This window comes from Chlamydotis macqueenii, chromosome 17, assembly GCF_036417535.1.
Source record: "Chlamydotis macqueenii isolate bChlMac1 chromosome 17, bChlMac1.mat, whole genome shotgun sequence".
NCBI lineage: Eukaryota > Metazoa > Chordata > Aves > Otidiformes > Otididae > Chlamydotis > Chlamydotis macqueenii.
Genome location: NC_141572.1, coordinates 12,513,075 through 12,526,222, shown reverse-complemented (window position 1 = coordinate 12,526,222; position 13,148 = coordinate 12,513,075). Strand labels below are relative to the sequence as shown.

Sequence of the window (13,148 nt, the reverse complement as noted above, 5' to 3'; positions counted from 1 at the left end):
GAAAGTTTCACATTTCCTATCAAAACATCTTGAAAAAAATCCCATTGGTTCATTAGACACTGGTGTGCAAGGAAGTGACGGATGCCTCTGCCAATCTGCTTTTGACTTCTGCAACCCAGCAGCTTATCTGCAGGTGAGTCAGCTGGAGCAGTTTCTAACAGTCTGGAGCAAGTCTCAAAACTACTTCCACATACGTAGTTCAGCACCTCATTTACTGAGACCACATCATCTCTGTGCATAAAAGACTTCTGAAAACATGCACTGACGTGTTCAGCCAAACACGAGATATAAGCCAGTGTTACATTTAAAGAGAGACCAGCTGAAATTTAGCAATCGGATAAAATCAAAATTAAAATACACATAAAAGGCTTTAGAAGGTTTCAGAATGCAAGTGCCATCCGGACGGAACAATGAAAGCAGAGCATAATTTTGGTGTGGGGCTGAGGAAGCCTCCTTGGCTCAGGACGGTAAGTAACGGAGCAACCGGCACAACAAACCGGTTCGTCAGAGGTGCGCAGGGTGCTCTGCCGGAGCGTACCTGGGTCGCTGTGGCACAAAGCATGCTCTGTGGCTCAGATTCCTTTCAGCAGCATTGTCCTGTGCTCTCGTCCTCCCAGACTCTCTGTGCTCTCTTATTCTGCAAAGGAGAACAAATACCAGTATTTAGCAAAAGTTTTAGACCACATTCTAATACACAGAGATATTACATCTAGAAAGGACCACGACTATCAGGGCACCACTTGACAGCGCAGCCCAAAGCGGTCCCGGCTGTGAAAGCTGGTGGTGATCTTCAGGTGAAGACACACGCTTCCTGTGCTCTACAGCCCGCGGCGTGTTGTGTATCGCCGTCAGACAGGAAACCAGGAAAGGAGGGTAAATGTCAAAGACTCCTGAGCTTGCTGGGCCACAGGAGGCATGTGGCAGTTTGCTCTCAGACTACGCTTTTTAGATTGGTTATAAAAAAGGCAAAGGTCACAAAGCTGGGTATTATTGAGCTCAGCGTTGTACCTGATGACATACAACGCTTCAAAGACAGTCCTAGGCATCAACAAATCAAATGTTGTTGGATTCCGCTGGCGAGAGAATGAACAATGAAAAGATGAAAAAGGATGGAAGTCAGAACCCCCAGCTGAGCTCAGGGCTGGATTGCTCACGGTCAGGGATGCAGCTGCCTGCGGTCACCCATTCCCACCGGAGCGGCAACATCCCAACAGCCACGGCCACAGCAGAGGCAAACACACCGAGCTTGGAATCGGCTTGCCCTCGCAGAAACGGTTATCATCAGAGGAAAAACATTTCACAAGTAAAGCACACTGCAACAGCTAAATAGCAAAAATCTAAATTAATATACACTCGAATTACTGACAAACAGTCTAAATAATCCACTCATTATTAGGAAAAAACATATGAGCAGAAGTCTTCCTGCTGGTAGCTAACACTACCAAAAAATGCTATTTTTGTCTACTGTCTTCAAGACTAGGCAATACTATTGAGCTGCTAAAATGCTATTTGAAGAGCTCTAGAAAAAGGATCTGCAATGCTTAGTTTAAAAAAAAAAAAAATTAAAAAAATTAAAATACCAGGAATAAACTACAGACAAAAGCCAGATGAATGACGTGATTATTCATTCTCAGCTGATCGGCCTCACCCAAAGGTGCTACATTTGCTACACGCCTGCAGACAGGGCAAAGAATGCAGTATTTCAGGTCTGGCATTCTTCAGCCAAGTGAAAAATCCATTTGGCTTCAGAACAATAAAAACAAACCGAGGAAGAAAACAATTTATGCATCTCCTGTCAAATGAACTTCTCTCCCATAAAGACAATCTGTGCAGCTCTCATATCCAAGGATAAATCAGTGTTTGAAATGGGAAACTACATGTCAATACTTAAAAGTTAATAATGTCATTTTCCAGTGGGGACAGACATATAGCGAGGCTGTACGATAAGGAGATCTTCTCAACAGGACTATCATTTTCCAGTAATGATCACCAGAAAAACTTAGGACGGAAAGCGTATCAAGAGTAACCTGTCTCCTGTTGGTTCGAACACGATCACCGACGGCTCCAAAAAACCCCGTGGGGCAGCGGCGCCTCTCGGCACACGCACAGAATCCTTCGCACGGGCAAGTGAAGCGCGGGACAGCGTCAGATGGAAAAGGTACAAACCACACTGCTTTGAGGCAAGCTGGCAAGGTCCCTCATTCTTAAGATTACAGCTCCCTTCTAGAGACATGAAGACTGAAAGAAAGATGGTTTAAACGAAATAGAGCATTACGGGAGTCGAATGCTGTTAGGAAAACTCAAGTTCAAGGTACGGTCAGTTTAAGCAAGTTCTTCCAGTCATCAAACTACTGAATTAACACCTCAAGAATCAATTTCTACTAGAAGCTTGATTCTTAGTCTTCATCCTTCAAAAAGCAGCAGCATTTGAGCCGCTTCATGCCCCAAACACCTCAAATGAAAACAGCATTAATCACCCCAACTTACAGAAGTGACAGGTGACTCAAGAATTTCAGAGTTTGAGATCAGCATTTTGTTCAGATAAAGCCACCTGGAGATGCCTTACACGGCTTACCTCGAAATGAAAGCTCTCAATCAACCGCTACTCGTGACAATTCCTGCCCTGGGGGAAAAACTGCTTCTGCCCATTTCTGAAATACTGCAAGGGGCCAGAAAGATAGGATGAACTCTTGAGAGTAAATTCAGCATCAGAAATAATACTAAGAAAAATATTTAAAAGGTTATCTAAGAAATAATTCTCAAATGAAAGTTACAGAACATATTATGAAAATCTGAATTTTTTTTTTTTAAAGGCCTAAGATTATTCCAGCTACAACTGGGAAGAGAGTGTTACACTGCACACCTCTACATGGCAATGTCTCTGTTTCCCAGTGACACTCAGCAGTTACTTTAAGAGCAAATTCAGCAGTTACTTTAAAACGTGGTACTTCATGGGAAATGCGTGAGGCAACCCACGGCCCGCTCAGCGCCGAAACGCCTAAAGCGGGAGGGAGATGCTGAAGAACTGCACTGAAAACTACACGTGCGAGGCGATTATGCTCTCAAACTAATTAAGCCATTCTGCCTAGAGCCGCGCGCTGCACTGCTCCCCTCCTCTCCCACCCCTCAAACAGCAGCTCAGGAACGCGACCCAGCCATGGCGAACCCTTCTCGATGGGTGCACTGGGCGGTTATCGCTGTAGCTCTGGCCCGTTGCCATCTTACGGTAGTGTTTCAAGGATTCTCTCATTGACACTAAACGGCACGATCACCTGGTGCTTTTCACATACTATATTTTTTTCCAGTACTTTGAAGAAATGCAATATTTCCTCAATCGTAAGCAGCCCTTACATTTAAAAAGCACGCATGACTGCTTTGCTGCAAATGTTTGCACAAAAAAAATTATCTTGCTACCTCCAGGTGCTATATGAACAACAACAGCAAGGACTCTGACCTGAACATAAAGGAATTAACTAAACATAACTGGAAGTGCCTTTAAAAGGAGCTGAACTACTCGCATTTCCAAATCTTCCATCATCTAAAACTACATCCATGCATAAGATAAATACACTTGTGCGCTCCATTTCTGTGACTGCTAACAAGACGTCTTCAAAGAGCGTGGCATCAGAAGAGTTAAGGTATTTTCTTCTTTCTTTCTCAAGTTGCCTGAAGAACAGCAACCTGCCCAGCATCCCAAGCTCACGGCACAGTCAGCACACACAGCACGGTTTCCACGCCCTACACACATCTCGGTCTCAACATCCCAGTAAAGTGCAAGTGTGTGGCTGGTAAAACCGAATTCTGTCTCACAATACCACAGGCCCCTTTCAGATGCATACAGAAAACACATACAATTAATTTTAGTTCCTAACGACACCACAGTACTTCCCAAAACAAGGCCAAAGTTTTCCACTTCCAGCAGAAAAACAAACGACAGGAACCAGGGTGGAACGGCAGCAGGTTCCACACACAGGAGGAGCGACGTGACACAGCTCGCGTCTTCATTTTGAGGGGAATAATTTTACACCAGAATTCTTTTTCCAAGAATGACAAACACACAGAGTCTCCTTTCTTCATTCCAGTCTCTATAAAATCTCCAGAAACCTGAAGACAATGTTACGAAGGGAATCCTCACATGAACTCAGTAGATAAAACCTGTCCTGAGTAACAAACCTCTTGAGCCCAAAGTAGGCACAGGCATGAGTTCCACTGCAGTCCTCACACATGACCTCAAACTGTTTTGTTCAGTTGGTTTGGGGTTTTTTTTTTTTTTTTTTTTAAGAAGCACAAGCTTCTTTTCCCTTTAATTGCACATACGGGTAGCTAAGGAGGCCATCCACAAGCCCTTTGCCCAGTGCCTGTACAGCCAGTTAAGCTGACTTTCCCTCCCGAACCCCCTCCCACGCAGACCACCACCTAGGGTGAACTCCACAGAAACGGGTACCCTGGTTTTTTTTTTCAGAAAGACTCTTGTATCCCATATTTCAAGCTTCTCACTGTCATTTCTTCGATTAAGAATTATTTCCCAGCTAACATTATGTAACGGAAAGCAACAGAGCACGTTAGCTCTTAGTTTACGTCAATGCTTCAGTGAGATACACATAGCTGGTATATAAATTCACGTTACTTACGCGTTTTCTGACAGTATATACGAGAAGCAACAGTATTAAACAGTCTTTGCTTAAATTAATCACTGATTCCAATATAGTCAGAAGAGATTTCACCTTGGTCTAGAAGCAGCAAGTCCTCTCATGTCCTTTCTGCCAATTTCTAACAAGCAAAACGACCCAATTAGCACGTAACAGAAATGGAAGGTACCCAGCGACCTTCAGTAGCAAAGAATATTCCGGAGCCTTTGAAAAAGCTCCGCAGATATCGGGATAGCACTCCCTGAGGGTATGTGGCAGGGGGACCAGGTTAAGGCATGAGGACACGTTCTGCTATGAAAGCCGGATAACACAACCAGAACATAAGCGCAAAGGTGCCTGGCCATGTAGTTAGCATCTGAGGCACACACACTAGTCCCCTTCTCTGCTCTGTCAAGGAAATAAAGTCCCAGAACATTCAAGACAATTACACCATGTTTATTAACAGTTGCATAATATTTGGATGCAATCACAGCTCTTCACTATCTAAAACTTTTAAGAAGAACTGCAAGAATTTTCCTTTGCCAAGCATTCAGCTCAGCAATCCTCTTCGTCTATCATCCTGACACACGCAGACTTTGATTCAGTTATTCTCCAGTGCTCACATGCGCATCAGGTCATTTAGAGTTAACGAAATTACTCACGCTAATAAAAATCCCTGAATCAGAACCTGACTGGGGTGACCACTGCGCACAGTGCCCCGAGATATGAAATTAAACTAATAACTCACAGCTCTTCTTGTGGATACCTACCTTCACCGATGCGACTTCTGCTGATGAGGAGCAGTAGTTTTAAAGGAAATGTTCCACTTGCAACTCCTCTATGACTAGTGGTTGTGCGTCAAGAATAAGACAATAAACTTATTGTAAAAAAATAAAAGCATAAAACCAATGGGCTTGAAGTCAAGAGCCAATTAGTTTTAGTCATCGGGAATGTTTCAACAAGTACGAAGTCAAGCAACGTGCCAGCCTTCCAAAGGAATCTGTACCAGCTGCGCTCACCGGAAGTCCTCCTGGCAAGGACACCCGCTACTGCAGGGAGTTTGGGGGTATTATAAGACACGGTAGAATGCAAATGCATCAAAAAACATCTGGACGTTGTCTTTCTCCTTGCTCTCCAAAAAGATGTTATGGCTGATGTCTTACGGTTCAGTAATTGCAGAGTGATGATTAGGCACTGGAGCGAGCAACCAGTGGCACTTCTGGCACTGGTCTACCTTGACCTGCAGCCAGACAGTAAGTATAATCCTTCAAAAAAAGTAATGTAATGTTCTTGTTTATGAACATCCTCTGCAAAAGCATGATATACAAAATAAAAGTTCCACTGATCCTCTAATTTTCCCAAAAGCAACATTACTCTGAACTGTGCTGTGGAGATACCCTGGGAGCTACACACACCGCAGGAATCCAGTCATCACCGGGCAAACGCAGGCAGCAGTGTGTGCCATAGAGCAGCTGCAGCCGTTGACACCCCAAAGTCTGACACCATGTTTATGTTCCAGCAGGTTTAGCTGTCCGTTCTGGACATAAGCCGTACCCCAGGTTAGCAGAGACTTATTCTGAAAGCAACATTGTTCAAAGGCAAAGTGCCATCTTCTCTCTGCACCTGATCCAACGCTCACGACTCCATGAACATTCCCATAAAGACCAGCACTGTGAGTCCTGCTGCAATTTGCTTCATGAAACTCCACAGAATTTTAAAACGCGTGAAACAGCATGCTTCATTTTAGTTTCGCTTTTTTCATCTTCATCCAATGGTTGTTTAAAAAAGCAGGACGAGAATGAGGCAGCATCCATCTGAGATACTCCCAATACACTCATTTATATCAATACAAACATAGTCCCTCATCTCACACCCACTTCTGAGCGCTGTGTAGTCCTTCTGAAGTGTTAAACCCAGCTCAACAAGAGTATCTGTAATTTTTTTCTATGGTAACCACCCCTTCACACCCACAAACCTCTTTGAAAGCAGGTAAAGAAACTGGACAACCAAGGTGGTCTTCCCCAGTAGCATGTTCCGGTAGACCACCTTGTGAAAATTGAGCTTTTTTTCCCCCTGGCTGCATAATAAACACCACCACTTATTTACTAAGGACTTCATACAACCCTAGAATTTTCATTACCCACGGACCAGAAATATTTACCTTATCCGCAGTGTTCACAGTATGGGAACTGCGCACACAGAAGGAAATGTGGTGTCAGCATTCAAGCTCAAAATTCAGGTGCCTCTTTTCAATGAGGCTCCCCAACAGAGCCTCAAAACTGCTGCCAGGAACAGTCCTGCTTTGCTACTGGCCATAAAGAAAAAGGTGAGGTTTTCGTTTGGGGTTTTTCTTTTTCTTCAAGGAACCTAGGAACACCTCTAACAGCAAAGTTAATATCAGGCAGCCTTTCCCTAACCCCCAACGTAGCTCAAAATTCAACAAACAGTTTCCACCTTGTTAGCCTAGATGGCATGACTTGATCTGTCCCTCAAGGTAAGTCAGAAACGGCAGAGAACAGCCAGATTCACCCGAGGTTAACGTGTGATTACGCAACTCAACAGCCACCCTGTGGTACCCGAGGAAAGGGTGTGTTTCAGTGGAGGGACGTGGATATACTCACAGATGAAAAGCCCGTGACACAATTTGGGGCAAAAAGTGATTTCCTTATGTAAGTGGAAGACAGTGACAAGGATCCTTTGATGTAACCAGTGCAGCTATGTAGCTTTTGTTGTAAGACTAGCTGACTTTGAAAAAATAGATTTCTATTTTAAAACTGTTTATTCTCCTTTTGCAAGAAAAGTGTAACTCGGATACCGGTTTTCTGAAAGCTATACTGCAGTAAAACTGGCCAAAAAGAGAGGCATGCAGTTGGTCCTTCACAAAAAGTAAGAAAATAAGAAAACAGATGCAGACTGGTGGGGGCAACCAAAAACACATTCTCTGGTCACGGAGGGTCAGAGTGGCCCTCACCATCAACCAAACTGGCATTTTTTTTTTCTCCCTTCTGTATAATAAGACAGGAGAAGGTAAGTGTGAAGTATGTTCCTCAAGAAAATAATTTTTTTTCTAAGAAAATCCACAGATCTTCAATATGAGCTTACTATTAATAAAAAAAAAAATCAAAACCTGTTAATTTCTAAAGATAGCTGCACTGTGCAGCATGTTGTTCATCCTCTCCATTGGCAAGGTTTAGAGAGAAAGGCTTCTGCATCCCAACCTTGTACTGCTGCTGGGGTAAGGAGCAGCGAAAGCCACAGCTCTCCATGTATTCCCCCCAAAACACCTCATCTTCTCTGCATCACGCTTCCCCCTGCCACACACCCCGGTCTTTGCCCCCGAGTCTCTCTCTGCCACGCACTTCTCCTTTTACAGACCTCCTTCCTTCCTGCCTCCTCTGTGCCACCCACAGATAACGCTTTTAGGAAACAGCCTTTTTGACTATTCCAGTTTATCATTTTAGCTGGGTCCGCCCCCAGTGACTCCGACTCCGGCACATCCAGCTTTCCTCCTGACCTATTTAACGGGCACAACTGCAACCGTTTACAGGAATTTTTTTCCACGCTCAGATCATTAAAAATGGCCACATCTGTTTCATTCAGGTGTTCAGAGTCTGCTTCAGGAGTGGAATTGAACACGAAAAAGCTTATTTTGAAAAACCCACAAAAATTCAGTTTCAGTCCATTTCAATACTACTATTAAAACACAACAAACTTAACCCAGCACACACGAGCCAAGACAGCATCAGTCGTTAATATTACACGACTCACCCACTGGCTTCTTAAGTTTATTCTTTTATAGCATATGTATTTTTTATGGTTAGCAATAAAAGACACACATAGAAGTGAAATACGTATGTCTAATGCCCAAAACATCGTTATTACCATCTAATAACTGTGTACAAAATGAGAGTGTTTATCCTGTACGACAAGAGCACTGGATGGCTGGAAATCTGGAAAGAGAAAAAGGTAGCGTGCTGCTTTTATTCAACACCCAGAAAGAACTGAAAATTGGCTGTATCAGCCATCACGTGCTTATATAATGGCTCTTGTGTGGACGCCTCTTCTTCAGGATTATTTTAACATCCTTATGACAATTACAGCAATTATTTACATGCAGCAGTTATCACAGAAATATGGAAGGACCAAGTATATTTTTACCTGCCATAGTACAGTAAACCATCCATAAACACCACTGCACACCACGAGCACCCAGCTTTACACAAAACACTGATAAAACAGTCCAAGAGCCTGTTACAGACCCATAGGCACAGGATTTCCCGGCCGGCCCCAGTGAAGCGGACGGTGACTTGGTGCAGGAGGCAGGGCAGAGCTCTGCAGGACAGGAGCACACGGCAAGGGGGGTTTGGTGTTACCTGGAACCATCTACACGTGTCCATCCACGTGCTTTGGTCCCACAGAGGTTTTGAGGCCAGTCCTGTCCGTGCTTTGTAAACCACGGAAGCTCATAAAATGAGAACCAACACCTGTTTGAGGTAACTCAAAAAAATACAGCAGCTACAAATAAAAATCAAGGTTTCTAGATTAGAAAGAGCTGGGGCAGCAATCTCGCTGAATGATCATCTGCTGCCTTTTTTTCGGCTGATTTCCCTGTCACACACGTTGACATAGGAAGCTAGTTTTCCGGCCGACTGAACATTCATAAACCAAATCACCACAGATCTGAATAAAAGCAAATTAAGGGGATGGAATTTATAAATACACACAACCTTTCCAAGGTGCTCACTTCTGCAGTACCTCAACGTGACAAGCGGGAGTGATTTCCTCATCACTGAGCTCCCTCAGCATCAGACAAACGCTGCTGAAGGCACTTCTTCACCCTCAAGCACGTTCTCAGCTGCTCTCTAACAGGGCTCACACACACCAGCGCTGTGCAAAGCTCTCGGGAAAGGACTGAGCATGAAAGAGAAAACCTCACTGCATGTCTGAAGCCCTCTCCTACCTCGTCAGGTTACGAACTAACCACTAAGCAACATAAGGAATAATGCTTGGCCATACAAACTGAAAAATAAAGTATTTCAACAGGTATTTACTCCTCTTCCTGCCCCACGCCTGCATCCTCCCGCTGGACCGACGGGCATGGAACCTGAAGCACAGCACTGCCAGCAAAAGCCGCTGGGTACTCCTCTTCACCTTCGTCTCTTGTTCTTTAAGATGCAGCCATCAGGACATCAGCTCAGAGAAGAAGCAACGATCATGTCTAATGGTCTGTTACTAAGAGAAAACCTTTAACATTAAGTAAATTCACTATATACAGTGTATTTCAGCCAGAATATCTTGCTACGCCTTCAAAATCAAACATTGTACACAGATTATTTCAAGAAGGGACAGGAATAAAATGACTGGATGAACGGGGAACAAGCACAGGTACTGCCACAGGTGCAGGAGGCTGTCCTTACTGCCTTCAACTCTTTTTGAGGACTTCAAGACACCACATAAGCTGTTTCCACTGTCATTTTGTTACGTGATGAGTATGCTAATACGTGAATTAACCCAGATTAGGGCACCTTGCATCGCTAATGCATCTTTCTGACCACCTCCTCTTTCCTGAAACTGCTTCAGAAACTCCTGCAAAGCCTGGCAAGCATCACTGCACCAGATTACTCCAGTGCTCTGGAGTAATATTTTGGTACAGCCCCAGGAGTTTTCTTGTATTTATGCTCCCCAAACTGAAGTCTGGAATTCTGGAGTACAGCTCTGCAGCTACTTAAGCAGTTTTGACTAATTCAGGTACAACTTAACGTGTAACCTGTCTGTATTTTACACCCGTGCTTGTCCGTGCTGCTTTGGATACCTCCACTGCAATTTAGCAAGGCATGAAAAACATCCAGGACTTCAAGAGGCAAAATTTCTATCTGCATTTCATGACTTGCTTCCAGCAGCAGCCTCCCTCTCTGTCTTGCCAGCACAGCCACTTGCACAACCCCACACTCGCTTGATCAAGAAGCTGATCCAGACAATTCACAACCCAGCAAAAAGGTTTGTTTCCTGACCAGACTTGTTCCCTTGCCCCACTCCACATCTATCCACGCAAACAGGAATAAACACCCCAAATGAGGCTACTGGACCATCTCCAGTGGGATTTCTGTCACTAAGGCTTTCAGTAAGAGTGGTAACTCCAGGCCACCCATTTATCAAAATACAATGAGTGCAATCTCATCCTGAAGCCTACACACAACTTACTTATTTTCTCTCCATGAGGAGGTTCCTGGGCGACTACCGAAGACTCTGGCAGCTCACCGTGTGGTCCTGCAATCGCCCCTTCAGGTGACAACTGTATTTTCCTGTAATTAATATGCTGTTACCACCGTTTGCTAATTCTTTGTACTTGACAAGTAAGCTAAGAAACTAATTGTGTTGCTAATACGCTAGTGTGTAAGATACCAGGATACGGTAATTTTCTCAAAGACAACACAGAGATTGAAATCCTGTCTTCTCCAACGCAGAGCAGGCTGCTGAGACAGAAAACCCACAGCGATGGCACCAGTTTTCAGCCAAGGGTACAACCACGAGTGATGAATGGCTCCTTACCAGGTAGGAGAGCATAATGGAGATCAAACACATTAGGGGGAAAAAAACCAAACCAAAACAAACCCCTCAATATATTGTCAAGCACGCCAGTCACGAGTTCCAGAGCAAAACGGGGTGAGAGGAAGATGACTGCTGAACTGAAACAACTATCTTGCTTCAGCAGACAAGAAAATTCTGAGTTAAGATTGAAATTGCATCTCACTATACCGTGCCATCGTTCCCGTTTGTAAGAATACACAGCACTCGGACTCCCTTGGTAACTGGATAACGGAGAGGTCCAGGTCTGTGAGTTCAGCCTTATTTTCTTTGGATTTATCAGGTCAGAACAAGCCCTTAATGTTGCTTTAATGCCGATTTTTAGCAACTTTAACTAAAAAAAAAAAAAAGTTTTAAATTAGAACTGGAGGCAGGGGAGAAGAGTTTGCTTTGCCGGGCATTGGAATCAGATGTTTGAGATTAACTGAGCTCGTGAAGAGCCAGCGCTCTGCGGGCCAGGTCGGAGCCTTCTTCAGGCAAACAGTTTGGTTCCAACCGTGGGGAGATCAGCAGAGGCAGGCAGTGAAGGAGAGAAATAGCCACTGGGTTAGGACACACAGACTGGCAACTACCTGTCCCCTCAGCATAGCCTCTTTTTTTTTTGTTTTTATTAGCACTGCAGTCACAAAGAATCAATACACAGTTTTAACTGCCATTAATTCTAATTATAAATAATTTATGCTTAAATTTCATTCTTCCACTGGAATTTCAAAATGCAAGTTTCCATACTGCAGCCTTATGTAGAGACATATCCTCAGAGGGGTTTTAAAGTACTAAGATTTAATATTTCAGAACGTCAAACCCAGAGAGAGAGAGAGAAAAAAAATATCACTAGACAAAACCTACTTGGTGTCCTCAAGAAAACAAGACAGAAATAAAGGTAAAATAAGGGATGGGAGTAATCTTCTCACAGGCAAAGGAAGTAGACTCGGTCTCCCAGGACCTACTGGGTCCTTTTAGGAAAAGGGGAAGGTAGATTGCCATGGCAACGGAGTATTTTATGAGATACTTGAGTAGTGCAATATGCTGTGTTGGGAACATAATAGATAAGGCGAGAAGCGGTCCTCTTCCAAGCAAATGGAAAAGCTTTTAGCCAAAATGTGGAGCGCATTTCTGTTTGCTGTGATGTCTAACAATGAAAAGCTGATGTTGCAAAAGACACTTTGGATATCGGTAACAGAAATTACTACCGAAGCTTGAATTAAATCCTCTGGCCACTGGGCTACCTGACGAAAACATCTTAAGACTTACCCAGCCAGTGAGAGAAAGCTGGTATGAGGGGAGGGTCAAACTTCTTAACTGCTGGCCCAGCTTCCACGCAAAGTGCCCAAACGACACCAGATACTGCCTATCTGTAGAAAAGGTGACAGAAGTTGGGAGGATGGCTGCAGGGCAAAGGGGCACTCAAAGGCGTCTTCTGTGGGTGGCAGCTGCAGGCGTTTACACTGGCGTTTGAGGGCAGGAGGGCACAGACAAGAGAAATTAAAAATCCAGGCTCACTGGCAAACACTGCATAGGAAGAAGAGACCATTTAGAGACCGCTGTAAGATACGACTGAGTTTTATTTCTGCTCTAATGATAATTTACTGTTTTGAATTGTCACCAAGATAGCCATGTAGTAGTCTGCTATTTTTGAGAAGGCACCTAGAGTAATGACATAGATTTGTCTATATTAAATTTAACACCACCAAATAGATTTTGGTCATTTTCATCCAGTCATAGCAGAAGTGAAGAAACCATCATGTTAAAAACAAACACACCAGGTCCACCTTGAGCAGCTCAGACCTGAGAGAAGTCAGAAATGGAGCAGTGGCTGATGAAATGCGTTTGTTACAAAAGTAGGGTAGCACACAGCAGTAATATTGTCAGCGACTCACACACACTGCTGAATTTTAAATTAATTGTAACCACATAGGAAAAAGACCTGGGGGTTGC

The 13,148-nt window shown here is 43.9% G+C and overlaps 1 protein-coding gene across 5 annotated transcripts in view; it reads right to left on the bottom strand.

The window, feature by feature from the left end:
• Positions 1-13,148, bottom strand: part of TAOK3 (TAO kinase 3) — an 84,986-nt gene that overhangs the window by 46,568 nt on the left and 25,270 nt on the right. For all 5 annotated transcript variants that reach the window (XM_086761432.1, XM_086761436.1, XM_086761433.1 and 2 more), the window contains one exon: positions 539-637. The gene's annotated coding sequence lies outside the window, so the exon portion shown is untranslated. The remainder of the gene's footprint in view (positions 1-538; positions 638-13,148) is intronic.